This window comes from Hylobates moloch, unplaced genomic scaffold (assembly GCF_009828535.3).
Source record: "Hylobates moloch isolate HMO894 unplaced genomic scaffold, HMol_V3 SCAFFOLD_19, whole genome shotgun sequence".
Classification (NCBI taxonomy): domain Eukaryota; kingdom Metazoa; phylum Chordata; class Mammalia; order Primates; family Hylobatidae; genus Hylobates; species Hylobates moloch.
The window spans coordinates 60,692,623-60,705,127 of NW_026652294.1; the positions used below are offsets into that span (position 1 = coordinate 60,692,623).

A 12,505-nucleotide genomic window follows, 5' to 3' on the forward strand; every position below is an offset into this window, starting at 1 on the left:
TCAAATCAAGAGCAAGCACGGGGTTTCCCAAGAGCCATACCTGGAGAGCATCATGAGAATAAACGAATGGTTTTCTGGGTCACATACTAATATTTGTAGAAAAATCTCCCATGTTTTCATTCATAAAGGTGTACCAAAATGATTCCATCACTAATACATTAACTCAGTAAATACGTATTTGTCTACAATGTGCCTGGGGTGGGTAAAGAAGTGACCAAGATAGGCAGGTCATCTCATCAAGGAGTTTACATTGTAAAAAGGGAAGGGGGACTGGAAATAAACATGTAAATAAATGCTTAAATAAGCTCATTTTATATAGGCTAGGAAGAAAGTTGAGTTGGGTTCGGAGTTAGAGATAATTAGGACTGATTCCATCTTTGCTTCACATTTTATATTAGTCTACTAGGGTTATCATTTTAAAATGCCACAGAGTGGGTAATTTTTAAAGAACAGAAATTTATTGCTCACAGTTCTAGAGGCCAGGAAGTACAAGATGAAGCCACCAGCAGATTCAGTATCTGGTAAGGGCCTGTTGCTCACAGATGGTGCCTTCTGTGTATCCTCTCCTTGCAAAAGGGGCCAACAAGCTCCCTCAGGCCTCCTTGATAAGGTGAGGTTCCCATATAAGGGTAGCGCTTGCTCTAATGACCTAATCACCTTCTAAAGGCCCCACCTCTTAAAACCATTGCATTGTGATTAAGTTTTAATATATGAATTCACAGGAGACATGAACATTCAGACCATAGCAGGCCTCTTTTTCTGGCTTGTTGAAGGCTACCCTCTCACTGTGTCCTCACATGGCTTCTTCTCTGTTCCTGCATGGAGAGAGACAGACACACAAACACACACACACACACACACACACACACACACACACACAGCGAGCGAGAGGGAGAGATGAGAGGATGGTGTCTCTTCCTTTTCTTATAAGGACACAAACCTATCAGACTAGAGCCCCACTCTTATCATCTCATTTAACCTTAATTATATCCCTAATGGCCCCATCTCCAGATGCAGTCACTTGCATAAAATGTGTGTGTTATAGCTTCAACATACACATTTTGAGGAGACACAGTTCAGCCCATGACATTCTTTCACCTGTAAAAGAACTTTCTTACAAAGGGAGAGAATGAAGAAAAAGAAAGTAAGTGAGGCTTTGTATAGGAACATTAGAGAAAAATAGTAAAGAGACAGAGTCCCATTTCTCCTATTATATAAAAAATACGGGTGGTTAAAATAACTCAATTGTTAAATATATAAAAACCTTACTAACTGATATTCATTGAAGAATTTGTGAAATGTTTAAAGTAGTGAATCTGAATAATCAAATTACTGATTTTTATTTATTCTAAAATAAACAAATGTGTCTACATTTATTTATACATACCAAGAAGTGAAACATATTTATTTATCATTCCATAGTAGGCAGTTTCCAGTTCTGGAAATCACAGAGCTTCTATGTTCATAGGTACTCCCAGATCACTAACTCTACTCCGTGGGCTTCAGATGGCCAGTTGTAAGCCTCATGAACCTAATGCCCAGCAAAGCAGTTAAGCCAGAGAGTGGCTGATGAGCAACCTAAAAGCTCGTTGGGCACACATGAGGAGGACTGGTGCAAAAGGCTGAGCTGGACCAACCCAGTTCCCTCTTGCAGGAATTTGAAATGAGCTTGGGGAACCGAAGTTGAAAGAAGGCAGAGGGACTGTGATGTAGAATCAAGGGTGACAGGGGTTATATCAGACTGTTACAAGTGATTAGTAACCATAAGTATGCAGAATCAATGAGTTAGAGAAATTGCATAGAAGAGAGGGTGAGTAGGCAAAGTCAGAAGAAAATGAAGCAGTTTAGTGAGAAACACACATACAAGTCACAGAAAGAGTAGTCAATTCCCCAGAAGTCTCGATGTAACACAAGCATAGTGCCCCATAACTCAGAGACAAGTATGGAGGCCAGGAATAATAGTCAGGGGAAGAAAATGGACAACTTGTTTGGCTAATGACTCTCGGTACACACCTCACTGATGGAAGTTAGGCATCCAACCTGATCAGAAACGGAAGATGCATCATCTCCCACCATGCTTGCCCCCTCTGTGTCTCTGTATGCATAAAATGAAAAGGTTAGGTAACCCATATAAAACCCTCAACTCTGTACCAGTAATTTCTTGCTATAGCATCAAAAAAATAAAATTAAATCCATATAGAGTTGGAAAGATGGGGAGAAGTCAGTCCTTCTACTCCTCGTCTTTCCACAACTGGGACCCTAGTTTCAGCTTTTGGGGGTGTCCCACATGGCCACTCCCTATGCAGTGTACAGGGCTTCTCCTTTGAAACCTTTCCACAGCCCTCTGTCCTTTTAACCACTTACCTATATGGAAGCTCTAAGCTCTGTTCACCCTCTGGGTTCCAGTTCCATTAGGAGTGCTTTTATTCCTGAGAATGGAGAAAAGAGGAAGGCCATTCGTCTCAGGATGAGTTATCTAAAGAAAATTAGGACATTCTGCCATGGGGAGCTGATCCCCTTCCTACATAGCTTTTCCATCTTGCTGTACCAAAAAGCCTCCCTTCTTTCTCAAATGTGAACTAAATAACAAAAAGCCTTCTCGGGTAGATTCTGATAGCTTTCTGATTCATTCCAGTAACTATTTTTAAATTAAGTTTAATGATGAACATCTCTGTTCTGTGCAATTCAGAGAGCCCAACTAAACCGGCGTGAAACAATTTTTTTAATAAGTAAATAAAAATATTATAAATAACATTTGAGAACAAATGGTTACAGTTAACAGATTGGCAGAGGAAATTCCTATGTATACTAACATTCTGCTGTGATTCTGTTTATTAATAATTTCCTTAGTGAAGTCTTTATAACTAACACAATAAGTCAATATTCAAATTATTATTAGTTTTGAGTATAGTGAAATCTGAATTATTGAGGTTTTATTATGTTCTCAAACATCATTAAACTTCTGCTGATATAGTCACTATATATTAAAAGCATATTTGATTAACTAGATAGTCACATGCAGAAGAATGAATTGGATTACAAAAAAATGGTTCTTACTTCACACAAAATATAAAAATTAAAATGGGTTAAACACATACATGTAAGAGCTAAAACTATACAACTCTTAGAAGAAAATACAGGTGTAAATATTTGTAACCTTGGATTACATCATTGTTTCTTAGATATGACAACTACAGCACAAGCAACCAAAGGAAAAACTAAATAAATTAAACATCAAATTTTAAAACCTGTGCTTCAAAGGACACCATTAGAAAAGCTAAAACTTTATATCTGAAGCCCATAGAATATGAAAAATATTTTAAATCATCTGATATGAACTTATATCCAGAATATATTTGTCAAAAACTCTTACAACTAAACAATAAAAAGACAAATAATCCAATTTTTAAATGAGCAAAGAATGTGAATAGACATTTATTGCTCCAAAGAAGATAAACGAATGGCCAGTGAATACATGAAAAGATGCTCAACATCATTAGTCATCAGGAAATGCAAATCAAAAACCACAATGAGATACCATTCACACACACTAGGATGGTTAAAATAAAAAAGACAGATAATAACAAATGTCGGTGAGGATGTGGAAAAATGCAAACCCTCATACATTGCTTGGGATTACAAAATGGTGCAGCTACTTTGGAAAACACTTTGGCAGTTCCTCAAAAAGTTAGAGTTATCATTTGACCCAATAATTACACTCTTAGGTGTATATCAAAGGGAATTCAAAATATACATGCATGCAAAAACTTAGGGATGAACGTTTATAACCTCATTTTTCATTATAGCCACAAAGTGGAAACACCCAAAATGTCCATGAACTGATGAATGGACAGACAATGTGGTATATCCATTCAGTAGTTATAAAAAAGTATAAAAAGGAATAAAGTATTGATTCATGTGAACCTTGAAAACATGCCAAGTGAAAGGAACCAGACACAAAAGACCATGTATTATGTGATTCTAGTAGCATAAAACGTCTAGAATAGTCAAATCCATAGAGACAAAATAGATTAGGGTTGCTAGGGCCTGAGGGGAGGAGGACATGGAGAATGAATGAATGCTAATGGTCACAGTTGGGTTGTTTTTGTTTTGTTTTGTTTTTTGAGATGGTCAAAATGATCTAAATTCAGAGAGTGATGATAGTTTCACAACATTGTTAATATGCTAAAAAGTGAATTTTGAACCAGTGAATTCTGAACAAGTGAATTTTATGATAAATTATATTTCAATAAAGCTGTTGGGTCTTTTAAATAACATGCTTTAACATAGTAATCGGTTGGCATAGTTACCAAGCTATATTTTAACCTTATACTTTACCTTTTATTATTTATTTATTTGTTCAACAAACATTAATTAAGAACCTGTTATTTATAAGCAATCTGTTAGGTACTAGGAATAGAGAGTTGAACACGATCCAGCGTCACTAAGGCTAGTGGGACTAATAGAAACAATAACATATAGTTATAATAATATATGATATGTGCCATAAGTCAGAATAATGACATCTACACAGTACTGGCTAAGAATTGGAACTATTGAAAAAAGGTGTCTTACAATTAATTTTTTACCTTCCCTGCCTTGCTCTTTGGAGATCAGGCAGTCAAATATCAGGATATTGCACCCCCCCCAAAAAAAAAAAAGAAAGAGAGAGAGAGAAACAAGAAGCTTGATTTGTCTGGACCATCAAGAGTTAGCTGGTGGTCATAAAGGTGGTATAAAAATAGCTGTTTTTAGGCCAAATAAGCGTGTTGGTTACTTTTGCTTTAGAGAACACTACACCTTTTCAAGTAATTTTAGCCAATTAGCTTCTTTCTGTCTTGATTTGAATTCAGATTTTGTCATCAAAACCATATTCCATGATTTCCTTGCCTTTGTTATATCTGAATAGCTGACAAAATAGATGTACTATTGCCATCAAAGTAACTCAGACATGTGCCTGTTGGGTTTACTGAAGGCAGTAATAGATGTTTACCAAAAACCCCTAAAATCTCACCTGTTTATCATCATCCATATAGAAATCTCCAGTCACACCCTCAGATCAGATAAATGTATCAAACTCAGTAATTGGTATTCCCAAAAGGCTGCCTAAGTGTAAGTTGAGTTTGAAAGAAATCAAAGAACAATCACCTCTTTAAAAAGCCTATCCTGTACCCATGGAACAGGCTATAACAATATACCTTGGTTGTGTGTATGTTTTCAGAGGAACACTGACAACTAACCAAAAAAAAAAAAATCTGCCAGTAAAAATTACTCTCAAGTGGTTGGCAACTTTAACTACAGTCATTTCTCCATTTATTTAACCTAAAAACATTTACAAAGATTTAAACTATTTCCTGTGCTTCATGGTATGGCTTCGCACACCCGAACGACTTTACATCATCGAAAGGGAATGCATGATGGGGAATGGTTGACTCTAACGAAGAACAGTTTTATTTCAGCACAGTTGTATGGATGGCTATTTTTCCCCTTCCTCTCTTTATTTCACATGCTGAAAGATCAGCCCTTAGATGGCCATGTTCCAGGCAGATGCATTTCCAACAGAGCAGCAAGGCATCAAGGTAAGGCAAATGCCTTCTGCAACATCCCCTGTGGTTTATGTTTGTCTATATCATTACAGGACCATCTTCTTCCCTGCAGGCTGATTGCATTCCAACAACAAAAGCTGCATACATTTGATTCAAAAACAAACACTGGAATACTTCCGGATACAAGCTGTTAATAATCTGTACAATTGCCTTGTCATTTATAAAATTTTTACTAATTTTCGTGACCCACTTGCCTTGGCATGAATGATCTTACTAGAACTAACTTTCTGAATCTTACCTTTTCTAAGGTAACTTTTTGATTTATTTTGTTTTCACATTTTCCTTCCTCAATTTTGATGAAAAGGAAAAGAGGACTGCTCCAGCTAGCAATCCCGGGCACCACCCAGAACAAAGGATCCTCTTAAGAAAGAAAATGAGATTGTCACCTGTTTCCGGGAACCACATTGAAAGGCAAACTGCTCAGCCCAAAGAGACTGCCTGCAGTATAGACTCCAACACAAAAAAAAACATTAAAATCATTTCATGCACATGATATTAGAAATACAAAAGGAAAGAAGCCTTCCCAACCCCACTTGCCAGAGCACCTGTAAGCCAGGTGCCTTGTGCCAAGTCACTGTATATAGCACATGTGGTCTTACAATAACGTTACATGCATTCCCATATTCCGTCCATCCTTATGGAAAAGCAAAAGAATATTTCCACCAAGACTTTATCCTACAACATTACCCTTGCAGGGTAAAAAGTAAAAGTTTTAGAATTATATTCAAGTACTATCTTTGACTTTTTCGTGAAGTTGCATATTCCATAGACTACTAGATTATAAATTTTTAAAGTACAGAGTTTTATCTTATGAACTGCTTCCTTAATAAATATATATCATATTCAGATATCTATAGGTAACTAATGAAACAATTCCATTCAGCTGTATATTACAGCTACATTGAGTCATCCTCTCAGGCTTTCATTTATAGTTAGAAACAAAGTTCTCCAACCTTGTAAATTCTGTCCTTATTAAATGCTCCTCCCATTGCCACCTTAGATTTATTAGCTTTATAAATTTGAAGCTTAAGTTTTTAGTCTACCCAAACGTCAGAGGACATAGACAGATATAATATTACCTAGATTCATTATTTTATATTCATTATTATTATGTTCATTTTTTTCTTCTAAATTTTTTTTTAATTTAAAATTTTTGAAATACTTGTTGAGTGGGGGGCTGACTGTATTATGGGCCCTAGAACTGTGGGGTCAGTTCTCCCTTGTGTCTGAGTAGATGCCTAGAAGAAACCACAGATGTCATAGAGCGATAACTGAAGTTGTGTTGATTTGGTCTTAAGATAGTAAAAAGATTAGTGACTCTTCACACTATAAATCCAGACAAAATGATGGCTTTACCATACAAATAACAGTACTTCACAAGACATGCTAAGCTAAAGCAAGTTCGTTTCCAGGAAGACATGAAAATACTTTGGAAGAAAAGTCAACTGACTTCTTAATTTTTCATTACAAACTTGGAAAGAATCTTCTTTTAGTTTATAATTTCTTTAAACTGTAAATACCAGCCAGAGCCTTATGACCAATTATAGAAATAGGGTCTATCACCTCTACCTGTACGTACATGTTTGCTGCTAAATTATACAAAGACTAACTATATACTTAAAATTTCTACTTTTTAAAATTCTTTTCATCCACTATTTTATATATGGCAATTAAGATGATCATTTAACGAATCAGTGGCCGACGAGTTAATTTGGGTTCAGGAGCAAACATCCTCAGGGGAAGTTCATGCACTGTCAGAGCCTTGGGCCATGGCATGATCTCTGCGTGCATTAGCTGGAAGGGACTGTTGGTTGCTGCTCCTGATAATGGAGGGAATATATTTGTAGTTATTTATGAAAAGCCAGCCCATGTTAGGCAAGACCATCAATGAAATTGTATGTGTGGGCAGAAGGGTGTGTTGACTGGATAATCAAAGGATGGGATGACATTGACATTCGGGAGTGTCTATGCAAGTACCACCAGACTCCGCCTCTGCTGCCATTTCCTTGGCCTATGGCCCTAGCTTACTAGATGAGCAATGAACATCTGACCTAAGTTAGGCCAAATAGATTCTGTCTCACATATGAATCTGAAATGAAAAACACAGAGACTGTTTTGTGGGAGGTGCATCACATTTATGGTAGAGCTCTAAAGGAGAAGTGAAAATCTGGACCAAAAAGAAAGAGGGAGGAAGCAGATAAGCCAAGGGATGCAGAAGAGAGGCCACATGGCCTGAAAAGGAAGAGAGGGGTAGCCACTGGGGTCTCTGGAAACTCTTTTAATGATGTTCCAGGCCTCCATGTGGCCTGGTTGCTCTTCAGCTCTAGACTCCCACACACACCACTAATTTGGCTTAGGCACATTTGCATAGTTTTCTGTTCCTTGCATCAAAAATATCATTGCATGAGCCAGCATGTTTTTCTCTTTGGAATATATGTGGCTATGAGTGATACTCAAAAATTTTACTCATACATATAGAACTACCTTGACCAGTCCTAATACCTAGGAACTCCAGCCTAAACATAGAGAGAGGGCTCAGGAAACCCATGCTTTGGCAGACAGTGGCCCTGTACTTGCTGGACCATGGAGAGGACACAAGCAGGGCCCTAGGTACTGACCTAGGTACTTTTCCCTCTGTGGACCCCGTCCTATATAAATTACATCAAAAATTATATTTTATGACTATGTTGGTAAAAAGACAGAAACAATCTTGGCTAGATTCATAATTTTATATTCATTATTATGTTCATTTTTTTCTTATTATTTTTTAAAATCTAAAATTGAAATATTTGAGTGGGGGGCTGAATGCATTATGGGCCTCAGGCATTGTGCCTAGTGTGCCTAATGAATAAGTTGGCCCTGGTCCCAGGAGAGCAATAGGGTCTATTTACCAAATTATTACAGAAGTGTTTCAGAATTGCAGCTATAGCCATGGCCATACTGTTGTGTACCAGCTGAATATCAACCCTGTACCTGGCATAGACGACTTAAATGTACATTGTCAGAGGAAGGGCCTAATATATATACAATTAGTGTTATTTGTACATGTTACTATATATGCACAATTGATCAATAAACCACAGCAATATTTTGTATGTTTGACTGACACACAGGTTCATACAAATGTATAGGAAATGTTTGGGAAGGATAAACACAAAACTGGGTACAATGGCTGCCCCTGGAGAAGGAAGGAGCCATTTAGAGTTACAAAAGATGGTCAAAGGGGAATTTTACTTTATTTGAATGTATTAATTGCTTTATAGAAGAATTTATCTCATGCATTACTTACATAAATAAAACATTTAACATTTAGTTAAAGGCTAACTATACCATCTGCCTAGAGAAGGCTGATGATAAGCCCAGAAGATCTGTCTTGAAGAACTGCAATGTTTATAGCTGAACGGCTAAATGCAGAGTCCTTGGAGCCTGACTGCCCTGGCTGTGGCCCAGCTCTGTCACTGACAAATTACTTAGCCCCTCTATGTCACAGTTTCCTCAGCTGTATAATGGAAGAAGTAGTCGTAACCTACCTTAAGGGGTTATCGTAAGGATTAAATAAATTAATATATGCAAAACTCTTAGAACAGTGCCTGGTGCATGTTAGACTATGTTTTAGCTCATGTGAGTGTTATCATCGATTATATCTATGTTTAACAAGTTCTCCTAAGTGTTCCCTGCAGGTAGTAGTACAGAAGCTGGAAAGTCCCTGCTGTCTATGCACAGACTCAAGGATTTGGTGCAAGCCAGTGTGGGGAGAAGTGAAAGGCGTTCCCAGGAATGAAGAGTAATCAAAGTTTGAGTTACTGAGGTTGGCAGTGAGGTCAACATGAGCTGCCAGCCCTCTTGGATAAGGGGAGGAGCTATGCACTCACTGGGCAGTCCATTACAGAAAAGAGAGGCAGGTTTCATTCTGTCCAAACCACAACATACTGAGGCCTATGTGCCAGGCCCTGGGCTAGATGCTGAGGGTGCTGAGGAAGAATACCATGTCACTATGTTCCCTTAAGGACTGCTTCCCCTTGAACAGAAACCCAGATGAAGATTCAAAACTCACCACAGCATCATGCCCCTCCTCAAAGCACCGAAGGGTCTTTTGCCAAAAATGAATGCCTGCTTCTTTGGGCTTTCTTCATTATATCTAAAGAGAAAATCACAGAGTTTACATTTTACTGACAACAGATAACATACTGACCATCAAACTGACATGCAGATTAATTAGAGTTTATGATCAGCGGTATGAAAGAAATATAGCAGGCACTCTTATAAAGGATTATGAAACAAGAGGATCCCTTTACATAAAGCAATAGAGGAAAGGGTCTCTGAGGAGGTGAGATTTAAGCAAGGAGCCATCTATGCAGGAGGAAGACAGTTCCAGTCAAAGCAAGTCTAACCTGTAAAGGCTATGAAGTGAAAATGACTTTGCCATGTTTGAAGAAATATCAGAGGCTGGTATGGCTAGATAGGTCCAAGGCAAAAGGAAATAAAGTCGGAACCATAAACTGTGGCCAGATGATGTCAATTCAAAGTGAAAATATGAAACAAGTGTGTTGAGACAGAAACAACAGGATCTGATATTTCTCCACTCTTCTCCACATTTGTGAAAATAAAAGAATCACTAATTAAGATATTTGCCTACAGAGACGCTAGAGGACAATCTGTTTCAAGTCAATAGTGGAGCAAGGAAAGGCACTTTATCAGTTATTTACAAATACTTTTCACATAATTCTTTCCCTTTATTCATCATAAAATTTTACTTGAACTACTAACATTTTAAGGTATTATTGTTGACATTTTGTAGATAAGGAAAGAGACTCAAAAAAGTTTGGGATCTTACTTAAGGTCACATAGTGAGTATGTGGCTAAACTAGGTGGGTAATTTAGGTTTTATGAGTCTTCATAATGTCTTCCTTACTATGGTTACTGTGGAGTTCATCAGTGATGAGGGAAAGAGAATCCAGTGTTCCTGAGGTAGAAGAATAAGTGTGGCATATACAGTGCAGAGATTGTCTGGGAATGTCTTATCCTGCATGCTGCAAGAGGGGGCAAGGGAGACAAGTATAAGAAAACCACAGCCCTCAAAGTCATGCCAAATTCAGTTAGGCTTGGTGTGATCAACTGTGTAATTGCTAAAGCTGGAATCTATGGCCTCTTGTATGTTCCAACTCATTCCCGCAGAAAATTTGGAAAAGCTTTGCATCATGTGTTCAACTGGGCTGTGTCTTCCACAGGCTCTAGCTCATCGTTTTATTTAGCATATGCCAGAATCTGGCAAGTTTACCTAAATCAACACCAAATTCCAGGAGTTTGCTGACGTTAAGATCTCCTTTTTTAAAAAGTTTTTTTTCTTCCCCCTACTATTCTTCATTCAAGAAAAGCATTAGCATGGAGTGACTGAGAGAGCCTGCCTGTGGGAGGGAGTGTTTCAAACAGTTCAAGACCCTGTGCTTCTCTTCCAAATTACACCTATCTGCAAGCTCTCAGGAGAGGAAAGTTGATTAAAGATTGGTGCCTAATAGCATCAGAGATCAGCAAGAGTCCAGATTTCTGGCATCTTTCCATCGTTGTTGCTATACTAGTGGGTATTCCTGCTGCTTAACCCATGCCGTATCAAAGCAAGCTACAGTCTCCAACATAAAGCTCCAGCGTGTGAAAATCCTGCTAAATGCTAGGTGAAGTACAGCTGGGTGTCCCAAATTCTTGATGTGTATCACTGATGGTTTGTAATTCATATGTGGGGATATGCAGGAGAATAATTTTTGTAGATATGGCTTTTTTTCTTTTTTGTTTGAGACAGGGTCTGGCTCTGTCATCTAGGCTGAAGTGCAGTGACACAATCTTGGCTCACCACAACCTTCACTGCCTGGGCTCAAGGGATCCTCCCACATCAGCCTCAAAAGTAGCTGGTACTACGGGCACATGCCACCATGCCCGGCTAATTTTTATATTTTTTTGTAAACATAGGGTTTCGCCATTCTGCCCAGGCTGGTCTTGAACTCCTGAGCTCAAGGGATCCACATGCCTCAGCCTCCCAAAGTGCTGGAATTACAAATGTGAGCCACTGCACCTGGCCAGATATGGCATATTTTAATGCACATTCAAAAAGAACATAATTAGAATTTCGAACTTGTGATCTTCATAAACATTTGCTAATGGAGAGGTTGTAGTACCTGGTATCATGGTGATTCACGTTACGCTACCCACAAAAGTTATTGGTGTGGTATCAGGGGCTACAAAGCTATAGTAAAGTCATGATGGTAGTGCCCCACTGCCTGGCAATTGGAAAATATTAATGTAGCACAAAGTGCACTGAATTGAGACTGGCTAACATAGGCTAATTGAGAAACGTTTCAGCATTAACAATAGTGTTCTTGAAGACAGGAACTAATATAGTTTGGGTATGTGTCCCTGTCGGAATCTCATGTTGAATTGTAATCCCCAGTACTGGAGATGTGGCCCGGTGGGAGGTGATTGGATCATGAGGGTGAATTTCTCACGAATGGTTTAGCACCATCTCCTTGGTACCATGCTTGCAATAGTGAATGTCTTCTTGCAAAATCTGGCTGTTTAGAAGTGTGTGGCATCCCTCCCTCTCTCTTGCTCCTGCTCTGGCCATGTGACGTACCTGCTCCCCCTTCTCCTTCTGCCATGATTGTAAGTTTCCTGAGGCCTCTTCAGAAGGTGAACAGATGCCAGCATCATGCTTCCTGTAAAGCCTGCAGAACCATAAGCCAGTTAAACCTCTTTTCTTTATAAATTACCCAGTCTCAGGCATTTCAATGCAAGAACAGCCTAATACAGGAACAATGTTTTCTTAAAAACTGTATTAGTTTCCTATTGCTGCTATAATAAATAGTCACAAACAGTGGTTTAAAGCAACACGAATCTATTTTCTCACAGCA

At 38.3% G+C, this 12,505-nt stretch overlaps 1 long non-coding RNA gene across 1 annotated transcript; it reads right to left on the minus strand.

Moving 5' to 3' along the window:
- Positions 1-1,525: 1,525 nt before the first annotated feature.
- Positions 1,526-12,300, minus strand: LOC131381918 (uncharacterized). The gene is made up of 3 exons (XR_009210964.1): positions 12,229-12,300; positions 9,661-9,744; positions 1,526-2,429 (listed from the first exon to the last, which is right to left on the minus strand). It is a non-coding gene; the product is annotated as an uncharacterized LOC131381918 (long non-coding RNA).
- Between the last annotated feature and the right edge of the window lie 205 nt (positions 12,301-12,505).